This window comes from Pseudorca crassidens, chromosome 2 (genome assembly GCF_039906515.1).
Source record: "Pseudorca crassidens isolate mPseCra1 chromosome 2, mPseCra1.hap1, whole genome shotgun sequence".
NCBI classification, from domain to species: Eukaryota; Metazoa; Chordata; class Mammalia; order Artiodactyla; family Delphinidae; genus Pseudorca; species Pseudorca crassidens.
Window position 1 is genome coordinate 128,711,801 of NC_090297.1, and position 16,722 is coordinate 128,728,522.

The 16,722-nt window shown below is 37.8% G+C and overlaps 1 long non-coding RNA gene across 2 annotated transcripts in view; it reads right to left on the reverse strand.

Moving 5' to 3' along the window:
- Nucleotides 1-16,722, reverse strand: part of LOC137211767 (uncharacterized) — a 90,519-nt gene that overhangs the window by 25,931 nt on the left and 47,866 nt on the right. For both annotated transcript variants that reach the window (XR_010937209.1, XR_010937208.1), the window contains 2 exons: nucleotides 16,286-16,440; nucleotides 10,983-11,079 (listed from right to left, as the gene is read on the reverse strand). This is a non-coding gene — a long non-coding RNA (uncharacterized lncRNA). The remainder of the gene's footprint in view (nucleotides 1-10,982; nucleotides 11,080-16,285; nucleotides 16,441-16,722) is intronic.

Here is a 16,722-nt window from a genome sequence, read left to right on the forward strand (position 1 = left end):
AAAAAAAAAATTACATGATCATCTTAATAGATACAGAAAAGATATTTGACCAAAATTCAACATCCATTCATGATAAAAACTCTCAGCAGAGTGGGTATAGAGGGAACATACCTTAACATAATAAAAGCCATTTATGTCAAACCCACACTCAATGTTAGTATGGCAAACTAACATCACATTCAATGGTGAAAATCTGAAAGCATTCTCTCTAAGATCAGGAACATGACAAGGATACGCATTCTTACCACTTTTATTCAACATAGTATTGGAAGTCCTAGCCACAGCAATCAGTGAAGAAAAAGAAATACAAGGCATCCAAATTAGAAGGGAAGAAGTAAAACTGTCACTATTTACACATGACATGATACTATGAGAAAAGCTAAAGACTTAAAAAAAATAACTATTAGAACTAATAAATGAATTCAGTAAAGTTGCAGGATACAAAATTAAAATGCAGAAATCTGTTGCATATCTGTACACCAAAAATGAACTACCAGAAGGAGAAAACAATCACATTAAAAAGAATAAAATACCTAGGAATAAATTTAACCAAGGAGGTGAAAGACCTCTATTCATGAACTATAAGACACTAATGAAAGAAATTGAAGACAACACAAATAAATAGAAAGATATACCATGCTCATGGATTGGAAGAATTAATATTGTTAAAATGTTCATACTACCAAAGCAATCTACACATTCAATGCAATCTCTATCAAAATACCTATGGCATTTTTCACGAACTAGAACAGATAATCATAAAATGCGTATGGAACCACAAAAGACCCTGAATAACCACAGCAATCTTGAGAAAGAAGAAGCAGGAGGTATTACCCTCCCTGACTTCAAATTATACTACAAAGCTGTAGTAATCAAAACAGTATAGTACTAGCACAAAAACAAACACATGGATCAATGGAACAGAATAGAAATTGCAGAAATAAACCACACACATATGGTCAACTAATCTATGACAAAGGAGGCAAGAATATACAATTGGGAAAAGAGTCTCTTCAATAATTGGTGCTAGGAAAACTGGACAGCTATATATAAAAGAATGAAAATAGAATATTTTCTCACACCATATACAAAAATAAACAAAATGGATTAAAGACTTAAATGTAAGACCTGAAACCATAAAGCTCCTAGAAGAAAACATAGGCAGTACCTTCTTTGACATGGGCCTTAGCAATATATTTTTGGATCGGTCTCCTCAGGCAAGAAAAACAAAAACAAAATTAAACAAATAGGACTACATCAAACTAAAAAGTTTCTGAGCAGTGAAGAGAACCATCAACAAAATAAAAAGGCAACCTACTGAATGGGAGAAGATATATGCAAATGATATATCCAATAAGGGGTTAATATCCAAAATATATAAAGAACTCATACAACTCAATATCAAAACCAAAACAAAACCTGAGTTTAAAATGGGCAGAGTACCTGAATAGGCGCTTTTCCAAAGAAGACATACAGATGGCCAACAAGCACATGAAAAGATTTTCAACATCACTAACCATTAGAAAATGCAAAGGAAACCCACAATAATATCACCTCATATCTGTCAGAATGGCTATCATAAAAAAGACAAGAAATAACAAGTGTTGAAAATGATGTGGAGAAAAGGGAATCCTTGTGCACTGTTGGTGGGAATATAAATTGGTGCAGTTACTGTGGAAAACAATATGGAGATTCCTCAAAAAATTAAAAATAGAACTACCATACAATCCAGCAATTCCACTCCTGGGTATTCACCCAAAGAAAATGAAAACACTAATTTGTATGCACCCCAATGTTCATTGTAGCATTATTTACAATAGTCAAGATATGGAAGCAATATAAGTGTCCATCAACAGATGAGTGGATAAAGAAGATGTGGTGTATATATACAATGGAATATTACTCAGCCATAAAAAAAGAATGAAATCTTGCCATTTAAGACAACATGGATGGACCTAGAGGGTGTTATGTTAAGTGAAATAAGTCAGAGAAAGACAAATACTGTATTTTTCATTCATATATGGAAGCTAAAAAACAAAACAAATGAACAAATATAACAAAACAGAATCAGACTCACAGATACAGACAACAAATTACTCGTTGCCAAAGGGGAGACTGGTGGGGGATGAACAAATTGGTGAAGGGCTTAAGAGGTACAAACTACCAGTTAAAAAATAAATAAGTCACAGGGATGTAATGTACAGCACAGGGACTATAGTCAATAATATTATAAATTTGTATCGTTCATAATCTACAAACATATTGAATTACTATGTTGTACACCTGAAACTAATATGATATATTTGTAGGTAAACTATACATCAATTTTTAATAAAAAATAATAATAAATGGTGATGCAACAGAGGAGGAACACTGTTGTTCTTTTGCCTTTTTCCATTTTTTGCCTTTCTAACTCAACTGATTCTTTGAAGCTCAGCTCAGATAACCACTCCTCCAAGAAGTTGTCACTGAATCTCCCTTCCCAGATTGGGTAAGAGCTATCCTTTTCTGTGATCTCACAGCACTGTAAACAATCTTTTCTTACAGCACTTATCACACTGTATTGTGTTTTTAATGAATGCTTATTGTGTTTTTAATAAATGCTACCAAAATATTTGTTGAAGAAATGAAAGAATGGATGGATGGATGGATGGATGGATGGATGGATGGATGGATAGAATAAAAGAGAGAGTGAATCGGAGAGAGAAAACAGTCCCTGAAGATAGATGGAATAGAAGTAGTGACAATGGAAATAAAAAGGAAGAGCCAGGTGTTAGAGACATTATAAAAGTAAAATGACATGTCTCATAATTTTATGAATGTAAAATGACATGTCTGATAATTTTATGAATGTTTTTCTCCTGTCAAGGAGAAAAAGTCCCTTGAATGATCTCATGGGTTCTAGTAAATGGAAAGCTTAAGAGAAAGAGAAATTCTTAAAGGAGGAGCTTCTTTGGAAAAGTTTTTTATGATGACCAAGTCTAATTCATTCGTCGATTTTAACAGCCTTTTACTGAGCTTCTTCTAAATTTCACTTCCTGTGCTAAGTGCTGGTAAGAAAAAACTAGGTAAATCATGATCTCTGCATTTTAAGGCATAGAGGCATAAGACTGTACAAAGCAAGGCTATACTTGTACTGAAGTAACATTTGAGGGTACTATTGTATAGCTGAATATGAAGGACTTTCAACTCTTCAGCTGGCACAATGGCATGGGGAAAAGTGCAAGGGCTTCTAAGTCAAAGGGTCCTGAATTCCAACTTTGCACCTAAATATCTGGGACCCTGAAAAAACTATCTCAAGTCTCTAAACTTGACTTTCTCTCTCCCTCTGCAAATCAAGAGAGAATAAAACCTACTTTGTAATGTTGTTTAAAAAAAACGTAATGTGATAATGTATGGGAAAACATCTGCAATGATACCTTGGAATACTAGGAGCTTTAACAATATCATTTGGCTTCCTTCTCTTTTAGCCCAAAGTTCAGCATATGGCAGGGATTTAAAATTTGTATCAGCCTAATTTTTAGACATGCATCAGTATTGTCCATGTTATAATGCACACTGATAGCTTTATTTTCCAGAGAAAATATTTCTTACTTCAACATCTGGAGACCAAATGTACTATGAGAAGATGGGAGGGAAGAGAGCAGATACCAAATTACTTTTTATATTCAGGTAACTCACAAAAACTAAAAATAATTTTGCAAGTTTTGTGCAAACTCATAATGTACACTTAGGACTCATCAAAATCACTATTATGTTTCCACTGAATCATTGGCAAAGCCACATACAGAAATAAAGATAGCTCTTCAAAGAGTTGGTGCAATCTCTCTCATTGGAACACTTCTGCCACTTATAGCTGCAAGTACATTTTTCAATACTGAATATTTACATGGTGGAAGTACTGAAATTTCAACCGCATCTGTCACAGGAGAAATTTGGGGGTCAGAGAGAGAGAAACTATTTGAATATGGAGCCCTTTGATCCAAAAAGTTATATAGAGGCAGTCTCAGTTAATCCAGTGACGCTTTGTAATGAAAATTAGGTGAGAACAAAGGAAAATGTGCCTACAGCATAACAAAACCAGGGTCTGTTTTTGTTTTTTGTTTTTTCGTATATAGTAGGGTCAAAGGATAAGAGGAATATACATGCTTCATATAGAACGAACCAAAATGTTTTCTGGAAAAAATTAAATTATTCCAGTGGAGAAGCACATTTGTCATCAAGTATTTTAGGAGAAAAACCGGCTTTAGCTTTGCCAGCAGAGAGAGATGGAACTGAATTCCTGTTCCCTGTGACCAACAGGGAAGTCAGGGGAAGGCAGAGCTGGGTCTAGAATGTGTCTGAGCCTACTGTTTCACTATCCTGAAGGAAGTGCAAGAGTGATAAGTGAGGGTGAGGGCAGGGACTTTGGGTAGAGAGGACTTAAAGAGAGGACTGAAGAGAGAACATGGGTGGTACTAGAAGAAAAAGAGAGTACAGGAGTGAGGAAGCATATGTGTGGTTCACCTTCTTGAGGACCTGAGATGAGGCCTTATCCACCCTTCATGGCTCCCAACTCCCTCACCTCTCTGTGAGTATGTAGGTCAAACAAAAGCACAACTGATGATCCTCTCATCTTCATCCCAACACTACATAGTTGTAGGACACTTACTCAAGCCCCTCAGTACAAGAGTTCCTTAAAATCTTAAATCAGAAAAGGAGACATGTCTTCAGAAAGGATGAGATTGTAGGAAAAATATCTGCACATCCCACTGAATTGCTAGACCAGAGTACCAATCCATGATAACCATAATGGCTAAAAAAATAAAAATCCCTCTGATTTCTGTGCTTACTCTTACAAAGGATTTATCTAAAACATATCCACTGAAGGATCAAAAGGAGAGTCCATTTGTGTATTAATTGTTACTTATTTCCTACCTTACAGTTGAGTTTGTTTAGCACTTTACAGACAATTGTGAAAGCATACCTAGGTGATATGGGAGAAAGGAACTGATGAAATCTAGAGTCTCCCTAAGATTCAGAAGCACTGATACTCCTAAAACAGCTACCAAGAAAGAGAGAAAGAAAAATAAGGAGAAGGCTATTAGTTTCAACAAGAAAAACATGCAGTATAGCGCCTCCCTGGCATGGCCAGCAACTACTTTTGGGGAAACTAAATTAAAAAAGAAAATCTGCCAACTTGGAAAACCTGTCCACAATAGTAGAAGAGGAAAAAACAGTTTTATAGTTGAATATGCATTAAACCAAAATGTGACGTATGTCATGTGTAATCTGGTAAAGAGATATATCATCCTCCTGTCATAAATAAATGAGTATTTTATTTTATTTTCCCTTTGGATAAAGGCAATTAGTAAACATGTTTGCTACCTCAATTACCAGGCAAATTTAGGATGAACTATATGTGCTAATCAAGTGCTCTTATTTGAGGAGTAGTTATTGTTTATCTTGAGAACATGTATGAAATGGGTTGCATCTGTTTGGCTACATAAAAGGTTATAAAACAAAATCCAGGGTTCCTATAATATACTGATAGTGTGAGAATGTTCAGTCTTTTAATCAAACATTATATGACATGCAAAGAAACAGAAATATGTGATCCAGACTCAGATAGATAGATAGGTGATAAAGAAGGAAGAAAGAAAGAAAGAGAGATAGAAAGGAAGGAAGGGAGGAAGGGAGGGAGGGAGGGAGAGAGGAGGGAGGGAGGGAGAAAGAGAGAAAGCCAACAGAAACTGATTCTGACTAGGCACAGATGTTAGATTCACCAAATATAGATTTCAAAGCAGATCTAATAAATATGTTCAGAGTTAAAGAAAACTACATTCAGCAAATTAAAAGAAATTATTTTGAAAATTACTCAACAAGTACAAAATGTCAATAGAGAAAGTAAAAATATCAAATAAAACAAATGGTAATTTTAGAGATGAAAAGCACAACATCCAAAATGAAAAATTTACTAGATTTATTTAACATCACATTTGAAAAGGCGAAGAACCAGTGAATTTTTTTTTTTTTTTTGGCAGCATTGGGTCTTTGTTGCTGCACACTGGCTTTCTCTAGTTGTGGAGAGCAGGGATACTCTTTGTTGCAGTGGGCGTGCTTCTCATTGCAGTGGCTTCTCTTGTTGCAGAGCACGGGCTCTAGGTGTGCAGGCTTCAGTAGTTGTAGCACGAGGGCTCAGTAGTTGTGGCTCACAGGCTAGAGCACAGGCTCAGTAGTTGTGGTTCATGGGCTTAGTTGCTCTGCGGTATGTGGGATCTTCCCGGACCAGGAATCAAACCCATGTCCCCTGCATTGGCAGGCAGATTCTTAACCACTATGCCACCAGGGAAGTCCCAGAACCAGTGAATTTGAAGATAGGTTGATAAAACGTTTGTAATCCACAGAAGAAAGGGGAAAAAAAAAACTGAGAAAAAAGACCAGAGATCTGTTGAACAAGGCCAAGTAGATTGACTTTTCTATAATGAAAAGTCTGAAAGAAAGAGAAAGGAGCAGAAAATATATGTGAAGAAATGAGCAAAAACTTCCAAAATTATATGAGTGATTTCTCATCAGAAATTATGGAGGCCAGCAATGGAATTAATTATTTAAAGTGTTAAGAAAACTGTCCAAAAAAGACTTATATCCAGCAAACTACTCATCAAAAATAAACAGAAAATAAAGACATTCATGGATAAACAGAAACAGAGAATTCATTGTTAGTAGACCTAACCTACAAGAAATAACAGGAGTAGTCCTTCAAGCTGAAAGAAAATGACAGTAGATGGCAATGAAAATGAAGGAAGGAAGGAAAAGTACCAGATATTGTAAATATGTGGGTAAATATAAAAGACTGCCTATATCTTTTTCTTTCTTTTTTCTTGTATTTCTCTTAATTTAAAAAAATCACTAAAAAACAGATTGGTTAAAACAATAATTGTAATGATGTATTGTTAGGTTTTTACATCTAACCCAAAAGATGAAGTATATTTGACAATAATAACACAAAGGAGGAAGAAGGCAATGGAGCTATAATGGAACAAAGTTGCTATAATTTATGAGATTTAAGTCAGTGCTAACTTGAAGTAGATTGTGAAAACTTAAATATGCATATTATAATCTCTATGGTGACCACTAGGGAAATAGTTCAAAACAGCTTTAAAAAAATCAACAAAGGAATTTAAAAAGTGCTCTAGCACAAAAGAAGGCAGTAAAACAGGAATATAGGACCCAAAAAGAGATATGAAAATGGAAAACAAAAAGCAACACGTCAGACATAAATCCAACCATATCAATAATAACATTACATGTAAATTGACTAACTATTCTAATCAAAAGGCAGAGACTGTCAAACTGAAATAAAAAGCAAGATCAAACTATATTCAATCAACAAGAAACACACTTTAAACATAAATAGAAGTAAAGTAAACTGATGAAAAAGATACACTATGAAAACAGTAACCATAAAAGAGCTGGAATGGCTAAATTATTATCAGACAACATGACATCAGGCTATAAATATTGTGAACAAGAGGAGCATTTCACAATGATAAAAGAGTCAATAAAGCAGGGAGATATAAAAGTAAAAATATTTATGTATCTAACAAGAGAGCCCCAAAATATGTTAAGCAAAAACTGACAAAATAGAAAGGAGAAATAGACTTTTCAACAATTATAATTAGAATCGCAATACTCTTTTCTCACTAATTAATAGAACAACCAGACAGAAAAATCACTAAGGATAAAGAATATTTGAACAACATTACCAGCTAACTTAACCAAACTGACCTACATAGAATACCCCACCCAAAAGAGTGGAAGGTACATTTTTTTAAGTGCACATGGCTCATTTTCCAGGATAGCCCATAGGCTAGGCCATAAAACAAGTCTCAATAAATTTTAAAAGATTGAAATAATACCAGATATCTTCTTCAACAGCAATGAAATTAAATTAGAAATCAATAATAGAAAGAACACGCCCAAATATTTGGAAATTTAAAAATGTATTTCTAATTAACCTGTGTGACAATAAAATACAACATATCAAAATTTACAGGATAGGGACTTCCCTGGTGGCACAGTGGTTAAGAATTGCCTGTCAGTGCAGGGGACACGGGTTTGATCCCTTGTCCGGGAAGATCCCACATGCCGCGGAACAACTAAGCCTGTGCACCACAGCTACTGAGCCTGTGCTCTAGAGCCCAAGAGCCACAACTACTGAGCCCACGTGCCACAACTACTGAAGCCCATGCTCCTAGAGCTCGTGCTCTGCAACAAGAGAAGCCACCGTAATGAGACACCCACATAGTGCAACAAAGAGAAGCCCCTGCTCGCCACAACTAGAGAAAGCCTGCATGCAGCAACAAAGACCCAACACAGTCATAAATAAATAAATAAATAAATAAATATTTACAGGATACATCTAAAGCAGTGCTTAAAGGAAAATCTATACCTTTAAATGCTTATGTTAGAGAAAAAAGAACAAATTAATACAAAGTAAATAGAAGGAAAGAAATAATACAGGTCACAGTGGAAATCAATAAAATTTTAAAAAGAAATAATAGAGAAAATCAATACAGCAATAGTGTCTTATTTGAAAAGATCAACAATCTTTAGAACTTAGAAGTAGACTAAAAAGAAAAAAAATGGAGAAGACACAAATTACTAAAATTAGGAATGAAAGAGAAGACATCACTACAGACCCTATAAAACTTTTATGAATGAAGGAGTGACAAATGGTAGCATTGAGATGCTCCATCTAAAGAAAACTCCAGAGGAATCATAATGTGCAGTACACACTGGCATTACATCCCAAGAGAGCAGCCCCCAACCAGTGACTAACAGGAAATGGTATATTAACATGTGTTTTACACTGACACTCAGAGTTTCCCCAGTGAGATTAAGCTACAGTCACCTACAGTGGTAGCTGGCTCTATAACGCCCCCTTCATAAGCTGCCGTCCCTTCCTTCTTGCTTCCTCACTCCTCTATCAATGCTTCCTTTCACCTCTCCTACCAAAATAAACTGCATACTTATACTTAAATCTCTATCTCAGGATCTGCTTGTGATGGAACCCAAACCACGAATAATTCTAATGTTTATGGTGATTTACTAACTAAGGAGAGAATCTGAAAATCACTTGCATATACAGTTGACCCTTGAACAACATGGGGGTTAGGGGTGTCCACCCCTCACACAGTCGAAATCCGTGACTATAACTTTACAGTCAGCCCTCTATATCCCTGGTTCTGCAGACTTGGATTCAGCCAACTGCAGATAATGTCATACTATAGCACATATTATTGAAAAACATCCACATGTAAGTGGACCCTCACAGTTCAAACCCATGCTATTTAAGTCAACTGTAGTTGCCTTTCTTTTTTTCTTTTTTTTTTTTTTCGGTACGTGGGCCTCTCACTGTCGTGGCCCCTCCCGTTGCGGAGCACAGGCTCCAGACACGCAGGCTTAGCGGCCATGGCTCACGAGCCTAGCCGCTCCGCGGCATGTGGGATCTCCCCGGACCGGGGCACAAACCCGTGTCGCCTGCATCAGTAGGCGGACTCTCAACCACTGAGCCACCAGGGAAGCCCGCCTTTCTTTTTAATTGGCCTCACTCATGAAACCATTTAGTGATTTAGTTTTCTTTTTTCCACCTACTTGTGTAGGTCTCTTCTAATAACCATTATTATCTATCATTGATCTTTCCTTTTCTTCAGAGCACTTATTAAAATTTATAACAGCATTATTTTTTATTTGTCTGCCTCAAAACTGTAAGCTCCAAAAAGGCTGAGATAATGTCTGTCTTATTCAGCTATGTACATAACTCCATATCGAGCACATCTTGGTTGAATAAATTAATAAATGAAGAAATGGGGTCCCAAAGAGGAAAAGCATTTAGGGTGGAGATTTCTAGTGCTCACCTCTATTCAGTCCCCTTCTCCTATCTGAAATCCAGAAGATTATAGTTCTCTACCCTCTTGCTGTTAGACAGGGCATATGTCCATTTCTGGCTAATGGTTTGTGAGGGGAAATGGCATGTATCACTTCCAGGCCAGAGTGTTTAACTGCCAGTGAGACCCTTGAGTACTTTCTTCCCTGTTAAGGTGGCCACAAAGGCCATGTTTTCCAGATGGTGCCATTACAAGAGGGAAGAGCCCCTATTGGCCCAGGTACCCAGATCTGTTTGGAGCAGAGTAAACCCTCTGCTGACCCACTTTGGACACTCACTTTGTGAGTGATAAATAAACCTGTGCTGAGTCAAGCCACTGAGATTTAGAATTGTTTGTTATTGTAACACAACCTAGCCTATCTCAACTGACAAAGTATTCTTCTCAGTAGGGATCTGAAGAAAGGTGAGCAATGAAAAATGTTTCCAACTCTATACTCTATGCTCCCCTCATTTGTTTTTGCTTGGTTGTTTGGTGTTTTACAATAGAACTCTACCTGGTATTTAATTGGAAAGCTAGTGAAGCCCCAAAATGTATTCAAGGTATTAAATAAACTTTTTGAGCTACATTATAAATGTACCATACATATACTGTAAACATGCCATAAATCTCTTCTGCCATGATGCATGTGGAGCCAACAGCTCTACAATAAGCCTTAAGGTATACGACCTGTAATATTGGCTCTGTCTCTAGGTGACAAAGTGGGCTTCACCAGTCACCTAATTTCCCCAGTCTCACTTTTCTCATATTCTGAAGATACCCTGGCTAAACTTGAAAGACACTATAGGTCACAGTTGTAAACTTTGGGCATAGTGCTTAAAATCTTTCAAGACTGGACTGGTTATTCCCTCCTCAGTAAGATAAGTGAGAGTTTCAAGGAAAAATATTTATATTCCAGATCCTCTGGAGCATAAGAAACTATGAGAACAGACAAATGGGCAAAAGCTCTTCTTAAAATTTAAATTAAAAATATAAATATATGCATACATGCAAGCATTTAAATGTAAAACAGCTACACCTATTGCTATACTTGCTAAGAAAAAGCAAGATACTTACCAAGATTTTCAAGAGACTGCCACTCCTTCTGGGATATGCATTCAACATTGAATTTCAAAGTTCCTGTGCAAACTTTCCTTGGAATGTAATATTCAACCTAGAAGCATATATAGTACATTCACTATGCAAAATATATTTATTGTAGAAAATGGCATCTGTTTACTTAAGTTGTAAGTGAATTGTGTGAATCAGACTCATCACCACATAAATCATGTAGCTCCTCTCTTAATTAGAAATACCTCCATCTCTGAGTTAAGTTACTCTCTTTGCAGGCTGCATAAAATAAGGGCATTTCCTTAAAGTCTAGTGTTAGGGGTTGAATTATGTCTCCCCAAGTTCACATGTTGAAGTCCTAACCCCCAGTACCTTGGAATTTAACTCTATTTGAAGGTAGGGTCTTTAAAGAGGCAAAATGAGGTTATTAGGATGGGTTCTAATCCAATGTGACTGTCATCTGTATAAGAAGAGATTAGGACACAGATACACACAGGAAGATCATGTGAAGACACAAGGAGAAAATGCCATCCATAAGCCAAGGAGAGGTCTAGAGGAAATTAACACCTTGATCTCAGACAACCGGCCTCCAGAACAATGAGAAAATAAAATTCTGTTGTGTAAGCCACCCAGTCTGTGGTACTTTGTTATAGCAGCTGTAGCAAACTAATACATCTGGTTTCTCTGACATTCCTAAATATACTCTTATCTCAAAAGATGTCCCAGGATCCCCAAGATAACAACTGATATTAAAATGTTTTCTTTCTTATTTTGAATAATGTTTGCCGCCCACAAGGTAGGTCAGCACAATTCAACCCACATGCCCAGTTCTGGTCATCCTAGCTAAAGACAGACTAGCAGAATCAGTAGTTTCTACTATGAAACATACCAATAAATTTCCTGGCTCTATCTAAGGCCTACATCAGAACAGGGTGGGTGAGTATCCAGAAGTCTCTGTTTCACCTGTTCCCCAGGTTCACTCTGATGATCAAGGAGTCACTGTGTTAAATGACTGAATTAATCAAGAAACACTAGGCTGTGCAGTAACAACACCAAAACATCAAGAGCTTAACACAACAGAGGCTTATTTCTAACTCAAAGTTTGCTGCAGATCCAGGGGACTTCGAAGAAACTCCTCCATCCAGCAGCACAGCAATTCAGATTCTTGATGCCTTCACTATCCTCTAGCTGCAACATTTAACACTTGCAGCCACCCTGGTAGACACAACAGAGAAAAAATATGCTGGAGGGTCTCACGCTGGCAATTAAATGTGTCAACCTAGAAAATCCAGTTCTGATGTCCAGTTAGCCCATTGGAAAAACACACAATCTAGGCGCTTCCTATGGTTTTGAAAAACAAAGTCCAAAATCTCAACATGAGCTTAATGTGCTCATCAAAGCCCTGTGTTATCTGGACCTGCCTACCTTCCCAGCTTCATCTCCTACCTCTCTTCCCCACATCCTGAGCATACCAGTTACACTGGGTTTTCCTTCTCCTTGAACACAACCATGTACACTCTGGGCCTTCACCATTCCGGCCCCTCTGCCTGGACTCTTGCTTCATCTCTTCTCATAGCTAATTACTATTCAGCATTTGAATCTCAGCCTAAGTATCCCTTTTGACCCACCCCAGTCAAGGTCATGTTTGTCTTTGTTTTATGGTCTCATAGCACTGAATTTCTCTGTTGCAGCATTTCTCACACTTCTAATTGTTCAACTATTATTTATAAGCATTTGTTTAATGTTTTCCTTCCCTAATAAAGTATGTTTAAGGACCATGTCTATCTTTTATTTTGAGAACATAGCACAGTTCCTGGCTCACAATAGATGCTCAATAAATATTGATTCACTGTATTCATTTCCTAAGCTGCTATAAAAAATTACCACAAACTTAGTTTCTTAGAGCAGCATGAATTTATTGTCTTACAGTTCTGAAGGTCAGAAGGGTGACATGGGTCTCACTGGGCAAAAATTCAGGGGGAGGGAGGGTTGCATTCCTTCCAGATGCTCTAGAGGAGAGCATGTTCCTTGCCTTTTCCAACTTCTCACAGCCTCCCACCTTCCTTGGCTCATGGCCCTGTTTCAGCAATGGCATTACTGTGACCTCTGCTTTTATCATCACATAGCCTTTTCTGACTCTGACTCTCCTACCTCCCCCTTTTCCTTATAACAAGGCTTGTGACTATATTGGGCCCTCTTGGATGGATAATGCAGGATAATCTCCCCTATGTCGAAGACCCTAACTTAATCACATCTGCAAAGTTCCTATTGCCACATGAGGTAACAAATTCTCAGGTTTTAGGGATTAGGACGTGGCCATCTTTGGAGGCAGGGGGGAGCATTATTCTTCCTACCATGCTGCCTGGCTCTTCTTTACCTCATCTCTCACAGAGATGGGTATTACAAGAATAAGACTTGTAAACTTTTGTTCCCCATCTAAGGAGGCAGTTCAGTTCTCTGAAAAAGCCTGCCTAGAAGGCATTCCTCATCATCTGAAGCGTACTGATTCTCGAAAAAAAAAAAAAAATCTTAACAGGGCCTCTACCCATTTTCCTTTCAATTCCTGTTGCACCACTAACCTTCCTACAGATGAGAAAGCGAAAATAGTGAAAAGGGTAAAATGTCCTCTCTTTGACCCAAAACAAGTTAGAAGGAGCCAGAAATAAAACCTCTCAGTTTGTACCCCAGTGAATGCTTACCATTATACACACGGGTACAGACGAGGTCCCCACTCCATGATATTATAGGTCTCTCAGCAGACCTGCTATATGGAAGCCACAGTTCCCACATTCCAATGCCTCACTGCACCAGGTAGAGAACTAAAATATGTGAAGAAGCTATGTTTGAGACTATAGGGAGTGGTGATTATTATATTGAGCTGAAGAGTTCTGCATGCCTAAAGACTTTCAGATTCAAAATTGATATCACTATGCTGGTCAAAGAAAACAAGCCTGCAACTTAGATCAGCACTCCCACTCATCACACATGGGTTGCCACTCCCAAGGTAAACAAAATAATTTCAGATACCAGTAAGTTTTGTAAGGATAATAAAACAAGCTTATGGGATGGCAAATACCTAATTATGGAGAGGGATGCTTTAGCTTTCAGGGAAGGCAGCCCACTCCAAAGCAGCACACCTCTGCACCTCTACCAAGAATTTCCAGTGCAGAACTCACATCTCAGAAGAGGCATCTTCTCTGATCCGTGGTTACAAAATGAAGCAATCTAAGTTTCTACTTTGATGAGGAGGGCTTTTAGAATAAACAGAAAGACTGTCTTTTCTTTGGAAAACCTTACAAACTAAAAAGAGTTGAAAGAGTCAGGCTTTAGTAAGTCTGCGCAGAATCTGATAAGAGACAATCGTCTTAACAGAAAATTACCCTTTCATTTTTCATAATGTATGACAGAAACCACATATTATAGACAGTTTGATCATTTGACACTTCTGAGGTTTGTCTGCGACCTGACTTTGCTCCTTGTGAGCAACTTAACTCTAGCTGTGTGTTGCTTTTCTTTTTTTACATTACGCTCCTTCCAACAGAAGTGAGTTTACATCCTGTCTCGCAGTTTTTTCCATGATCTAAGCTATATGACTTTAATGTTTTGCACCTACCCTCAGCGAGATGCTTCACATGTCTGGTCATGTCTGGTCAAAACTGCTTTTTGAATGAGTTCTTTCTAGCTTTGGGGTCTGGCAGTAAAAGTATAATTTGTTGTTGTGTTCTCTATATATAAGAGAGAGACAAGCTCCATCAAGAAATGACATGAGCTTTTACGTATAAGTGTAAATGTAGGTATAGGTACAGGTGTAAGTAGAAGTGTAAGTATAAATTACAAGTTCAAGCTAAAGCACAGTCTGGTAGCACATGGGGTCTTAGGTGTGATGGCAGGGCAGGATTTCTGTACGGGCAACTCGCATTTATACCTGATTGATAAGACAGGTAGGAGACCTTTCAAACCTTTATTTCTCTTTTGGTTCCTAACTGCTCTCTTCAGAGGAAAAATAGGGAGATAAGAAATACTGATTTGCCAAGTTAATTGATCTAGGGAAAATCTGGGGGAGAAAATATTTTGCAAAGAAAGGGAATCAGTGGAATTTGAGCACTCAATGATCCATGATGAGGCTACTTAAGTTTTAGCTGTGTATGTGTTTTAACAGTTTAGGTCACAGGCCTTAGAGATGATCTTGTTCAGGGAGAGAAAATACATTTTTTCTCAGTTTTGGCCACCTGGCAGTAGCTGTTTAGAAGGCTGGGAACGAGTTCACAAGAGAAAGGGCATTGAACAAGTAGTTATCTCTGTTATAGGTATAGGAGGAAGGGTTGACAGTATGCCTACCAGGTATTTGCCTCCCTGATCCAGTCCAATACCCTCATTTCACTAAAAAATGAGAGCCAAGAGAGTTTAAATGACTTGTCCAAGGCTTCACAGCTACTTAGAAGCAGCTCTGGGACTCTTAGGTGTGCTAACTCCAAACCATATTCCTTCCATCACACCATTCCTCCTAGCACCTGACCCCTATAAATGAAAAGAACTCACACTATAGATAAGGTGAGGCTATAACGTGACTATGGTAGGCCGAATAACGGCCCCCCAAAAGATGGGCATGTCCTAATCCCTAGAATCTGTGAATATGTTACTTAACAGATGATTAAGTTAAGGAACTTGAAATGAGAAGATTACCCTGGATTATCCAGGTGGGCTCAACATAATCACAAGGGTCTTTATAAAAGGGAGGCAGATGGCTGTGTGATGATCGAAGCCAAGGTTGGAGTGATGTGTGGCCATGAGCCAAAGAATGTAGGCAGCTTCTTGAACCTATAAAAGGACAAGGATATACATTCTCCCCTAGAGCTTCCAGAAGAAACACAAGCCTGCTAACACCTTGATTTTAGCCCAAACGGATTTTAGACTTATGCCCGTAAGATAATAAAGTTGTTTTAAGCCACTAAATTTGTGGTAATTTGTTACAGCAGCAATAGGAAACTAATACAATGATCTTTTTATATTGGTTTGGGCAACAATTCAATTCAATTCTACAAGGGCTTATTTGCAGTGTATCAGATCCCACACAAACCCCACACCTATAGTATTATAGAGAACTACAGGCAGTGCATTTACTTAAAAGCTCATGTCCTTTCTTTTTCACTTGGAAACACTGGTTTCCCAGCAGAGCTTTCCTCTTCCTAATACACAGTTATTAGTTAATATTATACTGGGCTACATATAACCAAAGAGAGGGAGAGAAAGGGGGAGAGAGAGAAAGAGAGGGCACAAAATAACACTGCTTTAACAAGATGGAGGTTTACTTCTCTTTCGTAGAAAAAGAAATCCAGAGGTAGGCAGTCCAGAGCTGGTATGGTGGCTTTATCAAGTAAGGCATTTGGGTTCATTTTGCCATCCTCAGCATGTGGCTTCCACTTTTTGGTCCAAAATGGCTGCTCAAGCTCCTGTTATCACATCCCTATGCAAGCCAAAAGGAAAAAGGGTGGGCAAAGAAGGGTATATCTTCTCCCTGGCAAGGATAGTGCCCCCCAGTGGCATACAATATTTACACTTAAATTTCATTAGGCCAGAACTTAGTTGCAAGGAAACTGGGAAATATAGTCTTTAACCAGGCATATTGACAACACCTCCCCCCAAAATAAAGCTGGGTGTTCTGTTATTAAAGATGATAGAAACAATTATTCACGTGATTGGCAACTGGAAAACACAGCCACATTACCAAGCAGTGTGGTAGATGCCA